Here is a 13091-nt window from a genome sequence, read left to right on the forward strand (position 1 = left end):
AATCAATTTTGGTAATTTTTATCTAAGACTAATTTGCTCAAACTAGTTCAAGAGATCCTGTACTCCCTATGAACAAAATGCTTTCAATTCACACTCACAAATACTGAATCTCAATTACAAAATCCCAAAAACGGAATCTCAATTACTGAATCCCAAAAACCGATCTAATACGGCGATATGTCAACCCAATAATCAATTAACCAAATTACCGATTTCACCCAATAAATTTATTCGGTGTTGTGTTTTCAAAACTATGATCCCAAAAACTGCTTGCAAATACTAAAGTGTAACATCCATTGATTTAGTTAACCAAGGTTGTATGATTTGTTCGTAGATTCCGCTGACAATGGTTGACTCCTTGCTTTTAAGTTCCGCATGTGCATATGCAAGTTCAGTAATAAACAAATTTCTGAATTCCTTTACAATTTGCGGATACCGCTTACAAATTTTGCGGATTCCACTTACATTTGCGGATTCCACTTACATTTTGCGGAATCCACTTACAGTTGTGGAATCCAGAACAACTAGCTATATTTGCTTGTTGCGGAGTCCGCAACAAAATAAATGTGCCGACAAATTTTATGTTACAAGCATATGCACGCGGAATCCACGTAAATCTTGTAAATGGAATCCACTTACATTTTGGAACAGTTTAAATACTTGTCTCTGGAATCCAGGAACATACAGACACAAAATTGTGCGCCTATCCAGTGCACAGTTTGGCCTTGTAATGTTAGAAAAATTTTAGGTTCAGTCAGCAAAAAAAGAAATCCCAAAACAGTACAAAAGGGGGACCCTTTGAGTCGGCAGGGGTCAAATACACATTTATATATACATCAATTCATCAATTTATACATCTAGGCTCCAACACTATATAACTAAATTCCACATTCAACCGGTGATCTGATCACCCAGGCGAGCAATTCACAACGTCAAAAAGTAGATATCAAGACAAACTCCAGTCTGAATGAATATACATTGCGCGGCATTCACTATTCGCTTATGTACTCTCACTAATATCTCGCCATTTCCTTCGGGCTATTGGTATAACTTAATGATTTTGCTTAATAACGTTGTAGCTTGTCTCACTAAAACTGTGATTTCTTTTTACCTAAGTTTGTTCAACACTGATTTTTAACAATTGCTTCTGGTTCAGCTATAGGGGTTCGAAAATTCTTAATAAGGCCAATTTGGAGCAATTATCGCTCGATTTATTGGGTTCTTACAACACGCGTGAGCGGATAACTAATTTGTTCCAAATTGAATTGAGACTCGTCATTTGGTGCCGGTATCAGAATAGGACGAGGGTCAATATATCTTTTTGTATTTTACATTAACACGTGGAGGTTAAATTGAAGAAAAACATGTAAATAAAAAGTATTTCCTTGTTCAGTTATTCAATTTATTATATCAGTTTTTCAAACGGAATATTTCTAATTGGCCTTGAAGTGCAATTGGGACATTTAGGGATTTGACGCCTCCCCTCAATTTGCTAGTATTTTATTTTATTTATCTTATTAAACTAATCAAAAAGTTTTATGAACAATCGCAGAGTGTAGCAGTTTTTATGGTGACTTCCAAAATATTAAAGTTTCATAATGGCGTAATTTTCAATGAAAATCTAAATATATTCCTATCATTTAAAACTCTTTTCATCAGGAAAAAAGTATTTAATTTATCTTTCCCAAATACATTTTGAGGAACACTTCAGCTGAAAAAAGTGCTCGTTGCAAGCTAATTTTTAAAAGCTAATGCGTTTGAAAAGATTTGCGGAATTTATCAATTCAATTAGTGCTTTGCTTTCATGCCATTTACAAGAATTCCTTTTTCTACCATTTATCACTTATGTTATTTTAGAACAGCCATTATTACTTTGTTTTATATCACTCCAAAAAGATATGAGTGCTTTTCAATTATATAGATGACTTTTTGGATAAGCTAATTTTGATCTGCTGCCAAAAACTCAACGGTATCAAAAAAAATTCTGCTATCAACATAATTAGTTTGACCCATATCCCAACTGTTATTGACTAATGTATTGATCTATACTTGGGCCGGTTGACTTATAATTTGACCTTGCACGACCCTGATTGACTCAAATAGAAAACGAGTGGCTAAACTAGTTGGCTGAAATGCATCATGATGCCAAACTGTGCACTGGATAGGCGCACAATTTGGTATGTGTAGGTCTCTGTGTCCCAGAGACAAGTCTTTGAACATGTCCATATTTTTTCGGAACGAAGAAAAACGAAAGAACAGAAAAATATCATGACTGCTCGTATCAGGGCAAAGCCCAAAAATTCCTGACTGCGTTTTAATTTCTATGAAGTAACTTAAAATAATATAATTCATGAAATATTCAAAAAACATATAGCAATTTTTTAAGTAGACCAAAGAGCATGCACGGAATATATCGCGTGTTAATTGTTACAAGTTGGCTATATTGCCAAACTTTTAACCCCCATAACTTAACGAAAAATTATCACTCTCGAGGTATTCTTTTGAATTTGTGTTCAAGACAAGAATACGTTCCGAATAATATAAAAGTTCGGTCAAAAACTGCTAGTTCAAACGTCAAACTTTGTCTGAAGAAAAAACCACACGAGAACAAATACTCTGTCGCTTTGTTTGAGAGTTGGAAAAAAAGATCGTCCTTGTTGCAGAATCCGCTCAAATTTCACAAAATACAAAAATTCGCCACGTAATGTTCAAAATTGATTTTAACAATTTGGGTCAAAAAGTAAAAATTGATTTAATATAACAAATTTTAACACCTTTTTAATTGATGCTTTCTTCTTGACTAAATTATAAAACTTAGTGAACGGGTTCTCAAAGCAACTTTTTTCAGGTAATATTTATTCTCACTTTTATTGGTATTTGTCATTTTCGTAACTTTTTAATGCCAAAACTTTAGGTACGACCTTAGATTATCATTGAGCAAATCAAACAAAAAGCCTTAATTGAGAATTGACCAAATTGAGTGTTCAAATTTTTTCTATGTTTTTTTGAACATATTCTTTCAAAATTGCAAGAAACTGAAATAAAAATTTTCATTGCCTAAAAAAATTTCTTTAATGGTAAACATTGATCTCTTACTCAGCATGGTTATTCGTTAAAATTCAAAACAATAATTTATTCTCTTTCTCAAATGAGAGTATACATCCAAGAAGACTGCTCGTAGTTCAAATTTAAAAAAATTTCAGTGAAAACTAAAAAAAAAGATAATCTTTCCAGTTCTTTTTTCAAAAAACAAAATGATATATTTCGCATTTTGCATAGCATTAGATATACCAAAGAGCATGCCTGATTTCAATTTGGAACTATTCTAAGACGATATAAACATCCGCTCACGCGTTAAAAGCACGAAATATATAACGCGTTAATCACACCAAAAACACAAATTTGCAATTTTCAAAACCCCCATAACCTTTGTTAAAATGATCACAGTAAAATTTCTATTTTTGTAAGTTTGAGTTCAGGACAACAATAATTTTGAGTAGATAAAAACTATTTTTTATAAAAAGTGCTAGTTTGAAAATCATTTTTTTCTCTGGAGAAAAAACTACACGGCCACAATTTTTTTGCGGTAGTTTTCTCCGAAAATTGTCGAAGCAATCAATTGTGCTTCTCAGATGGCAATTCTAGTGCACTCTAAACTGTGCAATTATCAGATGGCAATTCTAGTGCACTCTAAACTGTTAAATCGTATGTCGTATCAGTGTATGAACCTTTACACTCGTGTTTAAATAGGCTAATACCAAATCGATTTTACAAAAAAATTAATTGATCTTCTAGTAAACTTAATTTTTTTCCATGATGTTCTTACATAGGTTGCCATAGGGGGATTTTCATTAAAAATAGATCGAAAATAAATCTTAAACCTAAATTTTATAGTTTTATAAGTTAACCTGCTGATTTGCGTTCTGATTTAGTTCCGAATTAAAACTGGTTTTCTGAAGAAACAGTCTTCGATGGTTGATTTCAAACTAGTTTGGGACGGTGAAGTCTCCGTAAAAACGGTTTTTACGTTTCTCGTGCAAAAAGCTAGGCATACGATGTTTTTACCGCAACACTTGTATGATAAGGTTTTTGCATCACTGCAATTAAAAATTTCAGGTAGAATTTTCATATTTGTAAAAAAGCTGAATTTTTTTAAATTGCAAAATCAATTCATTACTTGAGCATTTTTTGTTATTTTTTAGTCTATAACATAGTCTAGATTCCCGTTTTTCACAAAGGGAAACAAAAAGCACAATAGTGTTTTTATATGGACTCAGAAAAAAAATACGTTTTTACATGATAAAATAATTCGAGGGTCAGTCAGAAAAACAAGCGACAATTTTCATCCACTAAATTTGTTAAAACAAAATTATATTCTAGCCAGATTCAAAATGTTACTTTTTCAAAATGTTACGATTTGTTACACAATCTTAGATAGCAAGTCTTCGACTGCTGTTTATCAGTGAGATTTTTACCACTTAGTCTGTATATTTTCCTATTTGGGAAAACTCTTGAGTAATGTGTTTTCGAACAAAAAATATAAAAAGCGAAACTCGAAGTGTTTATTGTTCCGAATTTCGAAGAAAATGACGGAATACTTGAAAAATCTCAAAAAAGATACTTATTTTTTTTCTGAAAAACTCATCAATTGTTGTAAAGCGAACACTGCTTCATAGAACTTATAAGAGAGCCGGACCATTCAGGGCTTCGCCCTGATACAAGCAGTCTTGTTAGTTTTTGTGTCATGGAGTTTTTTGGTCTGCAAAAAGTGCTTGTCATACATCTTCAGAAACTGTGGGAAATGTTAATCCTAAAGTAGTTATCATACAAATTGCTAGACGCAGGGGCGGATCTTGGATTTTCTCGAGGGGGGGGGGGGGTGCAGATTTTCAAAAAAATTTTCGAAAATTTTGACGACCGTTTTTTTAGGTCGTTAGGTCGACCAAACTGATTTTGAGCTCTCTTAAAGCACTAAAAAGATGCTGTTTTGGCCAAATTTTCTGCGCCGCAAACAAATTTCTGCGCCGTTTTTGGGCACTTTTTGGAAAATTTTGACAAAAAAAATGCGTTTTTTTTGGCGCGCGCTCCCCCTCAAAGTTATTATATATTGGCACCGAAGGCGCGTTTATAACAATTTTAGCCCCCTCCCCTAGATCCGCCCCTGGCTAGAAGTATGAACTGTATAGACTATAATATGAAACTTTTATGCCCAACTTTTGTTTTCAATCCAAGCTCTTGGACACATTTTTTTTCAAATTCCAACTATTTTTTCTAACACTGAGATTATAAACAACTGTTTTGTTTTCATTTAAAAAAAGTTTTGGTTTAAAATAAGTTGTTTTTTTGCTTGAGAAAAGTACGACCTATTCAATGTGAATCATTTTCTGTGAGTCTATGAACTAGGCAATTCGAAATGTTTCGACATAATTATTTCGAGTATTCCTTGCATTGATTGTTTAGTTGATTAGATTAATTTGTTCATGCTTCAATAGTGGGTTGGCTTATTCGATCCGGGTCCCTTTCAATAATGCCCTTACTTCAGTTAGTGTGCATAATTCGATCTACAAATTTTACCAAATAAAAAGATCTTGACGTCAATTCTAATCTGTTATTTTCTACTTCTAATCTGTAGTTTTTAAATCTTCGCGTTAACATAGAGAAATTTTCATCATTATTGAGACAATACTTGAAAAGATTATTTTGCTTCTAATTTATGATTACATTCTCTCACTAAAATCTAATTAACTTATAAAGCCCGCAAGTTCGAATTAATGCAAAAGAGGGGAGGAGATTCGTTACTAGGTTTTATTCTCATATGCTTAACCGTTGACTTATGCCTTTAGAGGGGGATATTCGTTACTAGGTACTCGAGGTGAGGAGGATATAGTTACAGACATCCCTTATGTTTTTAAAAGGTTTTAATTTGGGGAAATTGTTCCCCCAAAAGCCAATCGTGATTTAGATACCTATTTATGCAAAACAAGGTGAAATATCTAGCACTCAATTAGTAGACAGTTTATTCACCAGTTATTACTAGTTATTTGGTTAGACTGATTTTCATTCGATTTAAGGGTAAGCAAAGGGCCAGTACAACAGTGCCGAAGTACAACAGTGCCAAAAACTTATTACTGTTCAACAGTGCCGAATGTTATTCAGAATACTCTTTTTACTCGGGGACCGGCCTATTGTCTATTAGCATATTGTCATGAGGACTGTTAGCATGCCCTAACAAAGTAGTTGAGTCGATTAAGCGTTCAAGATTTGATTATTGAAGAAACTTTTTTTCTGAACAATTCTCAAGCATTTATCTCGGTTTTGTCTCGAAACAAAGCAGTAGTCACAAAAAAGCAAATAGTTCACAAACGAATTGAAAACTTGTAAAATATCATCAAGTTTTTGCCGTGTTGAACGCATTTTTAGTTTCGGCACTGGAGTTTGTACTCGTTGAAAGCACCTGCAAACAAATAGTTAAGCAATTGATTGCCCTAATTTTTTTTGCTGCTGGATATTCAATTTCCCGACAAAAGCTTCTTATTTGTATGGTGCTAGGCATTTTAGCAGACCGGTTTTTTAGCAGATCAATCTTTCAGCGGACTCAGAACAATTAGCAAGCCAAAACGCTAACTTTAAACGCGGCATTGGCGATTAGCGACCGCTTGATCCGCTGGGCTTCCATTCGGCACGAGTGTTTTTGTGCACATGAATTTTGTTTTGCTGCTATTTTAGACTTGTGATTTTGAAGTTAAAAAGTGTTTTTTTTTAACAATTCGTGAGATAACTGTCTTAATTAGGGAAGCTTGGCCCAAGACTGAGCGCCTTTTTGAGTCTGCCAATCAATCATGTATCAGTTGTTACAACGTTGGTCCGCTAAAAGACTCATTTTCCACATTGAATGCTAAAAAGATTGGTATGCTAAACGATCGGCCCCCTGTTTTTATGCTGTTTTTATGCCCTGTTTTTAGGTTTTGTCTATTATTCTTTTTATTCTTGAGCAGACGATTTCAGTTAGTTAGAACATTAAAAATATGCTAATCCATGTTGGAAATTGCGGGTCTGCATGGCTATAACCCCCACTAAACCATGAAAATTGAAAACGAATCTCTGAACACAAATTCGAATAGGTATTACTAAAAAATGCAAGATAATATTATGGAACTTGTCAGAACGAAGCAGTTTACCTAATTTATTCTCTCAGTGGCTTTTCTCACTGTTTTTGCGGTTTTCTCCGCAAAATTTTTTACAAATCATTGACCAAATGCGCTTTAGTTGCCATTTCAATAAAAATTTTTGCAATTTTCAACTTGATTTAAAGCTCGTTATAATTTTTCTGCAATTCTCAGCTAAAACGATTCAATTTTTTAATAATAAAATTCGCTTTCATTTTTTACATTTGGAGGGTATAACCAAAAAAACCCATCATTTCCTATGTGAAACAGTTTGATTTTTCTATCTGGCCCTTTTTTGTGCTCAACAATGTCGAAAAAATTTTCAAAGTTGTTGAAAAAATAAAGAACAGATAATTCAAAACTTTTCATAAAAAATATTCAATTTTCAATTTTTAAATTCACATCGCCACTGAAAAACTGCTTTTTTTCTCCAAACGGTCTCTTCTCATCATTTTAATGGTTGTTGGTATGTCTCCATTGTGACTATGAACCAATTTCAAATCAATTTTCGTTCATAGTTGATGTTTTTTTAGTTTTCGTGCTAAAACTAACAACTTCGACTGAAATTAACAATTTTTTGTAAATTTTTAATTATTGATTCAGATGTTCTATCACTCAAGTGTGTTACTTTTATTTACAAAGTGATTAATTATGAAATCAGAGCACTGAAAACGAATTCAAAATTTATGCTGCTGAAGTTCAAAGTTGTTTAGCACTTTGTGCTACCCCAAAAATTTAAATTGTCGAGCAAGTTTTTTTTTCTCATTTTTCTTGTTTTTTTTTCGCCTCGAAAATTTATAAGGTTACCGAAACGTGGCCGAAAAAATATTATCAAATCTTTAGTTCGTTCTTTTTACCTAAAAATTGTAGGCGGGCTAATAAAAAACAAGACTGCTCGTATCTAGTCAAGGCCATGAAAATTCCGATTGCCATTCAATTGGTCTCGAATAGTTTTGTGCTAAATTAAAATTTGGCAAAATTATGAATTTTAGACTGATAATCAACATATGAGGCAGGCATGGAAATGATAAAACCAGATAGTTGTCTCAGTTCAAATTGGAGCAACTTCGTAATGCGGGATAACTCGCCACGTGTAATGTATAAAACGAGCAATTTCAGCAGTCTTCCAAAGGCGCCCTTAGAAACATTTCTGAGTTTTAGGGTACCCTTTGGTTGTTGATGTCGTCAACTCCTCAAAGGAAAGGGGGCGTACGCCACCCGCTTTTCCCTACCCCCTAAAATTGTCCCTGACTATATTTGTACTCACTGTGCGCAGATCAATTTTTTGAATCCGAACTTTCATTTTCCGAAAAAAAAATTGATTTGATTTGATTTGATTTGAATTGATTGAAAATTTTTTCCATAGAGAATCACCTAAAAGCTGTTTTTTAGCTCATTCCCTTACCACTCCAGGTTTTTTGTGTTACGGGCTATAAAACAAAAACCCCAAATTGCTTAAGCCAGATGAAAAATTATGAAAGCAAAAACTAAATTTGATCTTCACACTCACCTTTGCGGTTAATTATTATTGATTTCTTGCATTCGGTTGGAAATAAATGGATGGCAACAATTCAAATTAAATACAGAAAAACCGATTTTGAATCAACCTCAAATAAATGCAAATTTTGTTTCAACAAGATGCAAATTGCATTTGCGATTTAGCCAGAATATTCAAACATAATTGCGACGTACATTATAAATGCAAACAATTCAAAAAAAATGCGGAGACTAGAAGAGGTAAGAGGTCAAGTGGATTCAGGGAGAGAAGCCCCTAGCCCTTCAAGATTTTATCCCACTTGTTCTATTTTACCTCATCTATTTTTAGACTAGCAGCTCTGAAGGTTCTCAGGCGCAAAATAGAAACTTTTTTTAGAACCAAGCGCGCGACAAAAGTTTCAATTTTAGGTAGAAACCGTCTAAAACAGCCCGAATATTGTTTTTGAGCATTCTTTTTTAAAAATTTTCCTGCATTTGTGTAAATCTTTGTCAGATTTGGATCTGTATACTTTTTTATTCTTTAGATAATGTAAAGAGTTTTCATCTCTACGTCAGTAAACTATTGAAGCGTGTAGTTGGAAAATGATCTGCTTCTGCACAATAAATTGAGCAGAGAGAAAGCTTTTTTCCCGGTTTAAAAATAATAGTTTTTTGTCTGAGCGTAAAATTGATGTTTTTTTCTTACAATGTCTTTAGCTTAATGGCCCGCTTAAGCTGAATTATCAAAAAAAACAATCAAATTGACACACTCAACACAATTAGAGATTTAAAAATACTTTTTTCCCGAAAATGTCACTAATTGAATTTAAAAACTAATTCAAAATTATAAATCAGACCTTTTGAGAATTTGACCATGTGGGAGTTTTTTTTGTTACCGGGCAAAAAACCCTAGCTAAACCATAGCTCGTTCTCTTTGCACAATGGAGTAACAAACCATTAAGGATGACACAAAGAAACATTTGGACACTACTCGTAGATCATCCAATGGCTGGTTGCGTAGACCATCCAATGACTCGTCCGCTTCTATATATATTTATATACTTAAATTCCTGAAAATAATTATAGTTAAACTGACAAGCTCAAACATAATTGATCTGCGAAAGTGCCTGGCTTAGTTCACTTTTGAACAACTTTTGATCGACTTTTTTGGACTTTAATGCGTTTTTTGAATCTGAACTTTCTTTTTCCGAAAAAAATTGATTTGATTTGATTTGATTCGATTTGATTCAATTTGATTTGAATTGGTTGAAGTTTTTTTTCCATGGACAATCACCTAAAAGCAGTTTCTTTTTAGCTCATTCCATTACCTTTCTAGGTTTTTCTGTGTTACGGGGGTAGAGGCTATTAAATGCTGAGGGAGCCATAATACAAAATTTCCAAATTGCCTAAGCCAGAACAAAATTTATGCGAGCAAAATAAAATGTAATCTTCTCACGACACGTCTTTGCAATTAATTTTTGCAAAGGTGACTTTGATGATTTGCATTGAGAGTGACCAAAATTGATTAGCAGTAGTTCAATTTTATCTGTAAAAATTTTGTTTCAACAAGTTGCAAATTGTCTATGCAAATTAGCACAAAACATTCAAATATAAATGCGACGTACAATATGAAAGCAAAACATTCAAAATAAAAAATGCGGAAAAACAGAAGAGTTAATTGGATTTAGGGAGATAATTGACGCCCGCCTCTTCTTTTTCAACGATTTATCCCTTTTGTTCTATTTTACGTCATCTATTCTTAGTTTAGTCTAACAGCACCGAAAGTTCTCGGGCACAATATGAAAAACAAACATAGAGTCGAGCGACTGCCCAAAAATATGAAGATTAGGTAGACATTGTCTTAAAAAACGTTAACTTTGTTTTGGGCCGTTTTTTCATCATTTAAGCTGCAGCCAATAAATTTTTGTCAGATTGGATCTCTACTGGAACCTGATCTAAACTACATTTTATGATTGGATAAATTAGATATTTTACCACTGTAAAGTATTTAATATTAACCAATCATGATCCATCTAACTAACAACCCACTTATTTGTAAGTGCTGAAATTACTTGTAATTTCAGCACCAGAGAGATTTGAATTTAACTTAGAAATTAGCTGCCTCTCCAAGAGAACTTCAGCAGCCGCAATAAACCAGTATACCCTAGATCTATTTAGCCTAGCAGAGACTAGTTAAACAACCTGAGACTAGAATAGTATAAGAGTAAGATTAGGATCGGTATTAGACTAAGAAGTTGCACGAATCTATCCGGCCGAAAATAAGATAGCGTGACGAGCAGACGGTGTACCCTATCCGAAATTACTCTATGAGTTAAGACCATCGGTTATAACTCACTACAGTTTTTTTTCTGTATTTATTAAAAATGCGAAAATTTTTTTGGCTCTACGTCAGCAAGTTACTGAAGCGTTTAATTGGACAAATGTAGCCTCCACACAATGCATTCAGTGGAGAGAAAACTTTATCTTGATTTTAAAACAATTATGGCTGCTTCCGAGAGTAACATTTATGCCCTTGTTTTTGTCGATAAATTCCATTTTATATGCCCGTTTTATTCAAACAACCAATAAAAATGATACATTTAAACCCAATAAGGTTATCGAAATATACTTTTTTCTCAAAAAGGTCATTAATTGGAATGACTGAAGGTTTTTAAAAATGATAAATCAGATCTTCTGGGAGCTTTTACACCTGAACTTCCGGGAGCTTTTTTGTTACTTATAATTGGACAAAAACCTTAATTAACCTATAATTTCTTCTCTTTACTTTTAATGTCTCAGTCGGAGGTATGTTGAACAAAAAAAGATAAGCAACATTTCTAGACTACAAGTTGATCATCCAATGACTTGAATCCGGTTAATTTTTCTCAAGTAAAACAAAACGCTGTTTAGTTTCCTTTCCTGGCCCTGAAAGTAACATAAAAATGAAGCAAAAAATAGGTGGGAGATAGGATACATGCCTTTTTTTATTTACGTAGAGATAGTATATACACTCCTAGTGCGTAATTCAGTTTTTAATTCTAAGCGTTAGTTCGCTGAAAATCTATTTGATTCAATTTGGTTCAGTTGAAGTTATTTTGCATAAAGAATCAGCTCAAGTCAGCTAAGCATTTGAGTTGTTTCGGTCAAAGTTGTCCCAGAAAGGTCTCTCAAGCTATTTGTTCAAATTTGAGCCAGCAGCATATTACTTTATCACAAATTCGTATTTTATCGCTTTTATTTTTTCTTTTAATTTTTTTAATTTTTAGTTTTTTTATATAGTTTTGCTCAATTATCTGGTATAACGTCAGCAAAATATAGAAGCTTTTAAAAGGAGAAAGGACCTGCTTTTGCACAGTAATTCAAGCGGATAGAAAGCTTTTTTCTTGTTAAAAAAATAATTGGTTTTTTTCCGAGCTGAAAATTGATTACATTGCCTAATTGCCCATGTTAGCTAAAATATCACTTAAACTGTTGAAACGGACACGCCCAAACCAACCCAATTTAGAAATTTTAAACTGAAAACTTTTACCTAACCGATTTTAATTGGGTTGAACAGTTTTAACAAAATTTAACTCAGAAAAACTCTGAAAGCAATTTATCGAATGAATGAAATAACAAGACTACTTGTATATCAGAACAAAGCCCTGATTGCAACAAAGACCTGTAAAAAAAGTTTTAAAACTTAAGTTTTTGATGAAGTAAAAATGTTGAACAGTTTGTTTGTTCTCCCCAACAGCCACTATCAAACAGAGAAGGTTATATTTTGAGTTGTAAAGGGAACTATTGGACCAAGTGCCGGTCTCAAATCTTTTGGAACAACTTTGAGTGCTTATATTTCAAATAAGGGAGTTTGTTTAAAACTATTGGTTGGATTACCGAAAATTAGAAAAAACTGCTCATATCATGAAGAAACCCTAAATAATCCGACTGTCTCTTAAGGTCTGTGGAGTAACGTTTGCTTATATTGATGAAGGTTTTAGAAACAAATTACAAAACTTAAAAACAAATTAACACACATTAAAAACAAACGGATATATTTTGCATATATTTAAATTTTAAATAGAACAAATAGCATGCATTAAGTCAAATTGGAATCGTTAAATTGTTGAATCGATTACATTTTTGCTTACTGCGTAATAGTTAGAAAGATATCCCAAGTTAATCGTCCCTAATTGGCCAAATTAGCAATAATTAATCCCAATAATTTTACAAAAAAGCTGGAGAAATTTTTTTATAATTTCTGAGCAACAACAATGTGAATATGAAAAATTCATCAAGAACTGTTAATTAAACGTTGAAATTTGTCAGGAGAAAACTACTCAAACACAATTATTCCGTCCTATTTTTTAAAAATTGAAACAAGAAATTCTGAAAGAGAAAACCAACAAAAAATGTATTTTTCCTTAATTTCTTTAAAAATTGCAATAAAAAAATTGAAATTCAAATTTT

General features: G+C 32.9%; 1 protein-coding gene across 1 annotated transcript in view; it reads left to right on the top strand.

Moving 5' to 3' along the window:
* Window positions 1–5783: 5783 nt before the first annotated feature.
* LOC134848446 (uncharacterized) overlaps window positions 5784–13091 on the top strand; it is a 33234-nt gene continuing 25926 nt past the window's right edge. Inside the window, exon 1 of the mRNA XM_063865908.1 lies at window positions 5784–5872. The gene's annotated coding sequence lies outside the window, so the exon portion shown is untranslated. The remainder of the gene's footprint in view (window positions 5873–13091) is intronic.

The sequence above is a fragment of the Symsagittifera roscoffensis genome, chromosome 6 (assembly GCF_963678635.1).
Source record: "Symsagittifera roscoffensis chromosome 6, txSymRosc1.1, whole genome shotgun sequence".
NCBI classification, from domain to species: Eukaryota; Metazoa; Xenacoelomorpha; order Acoela; family Convolutidae; genus Symsagittifera; species Symsagittifera roscoffensis.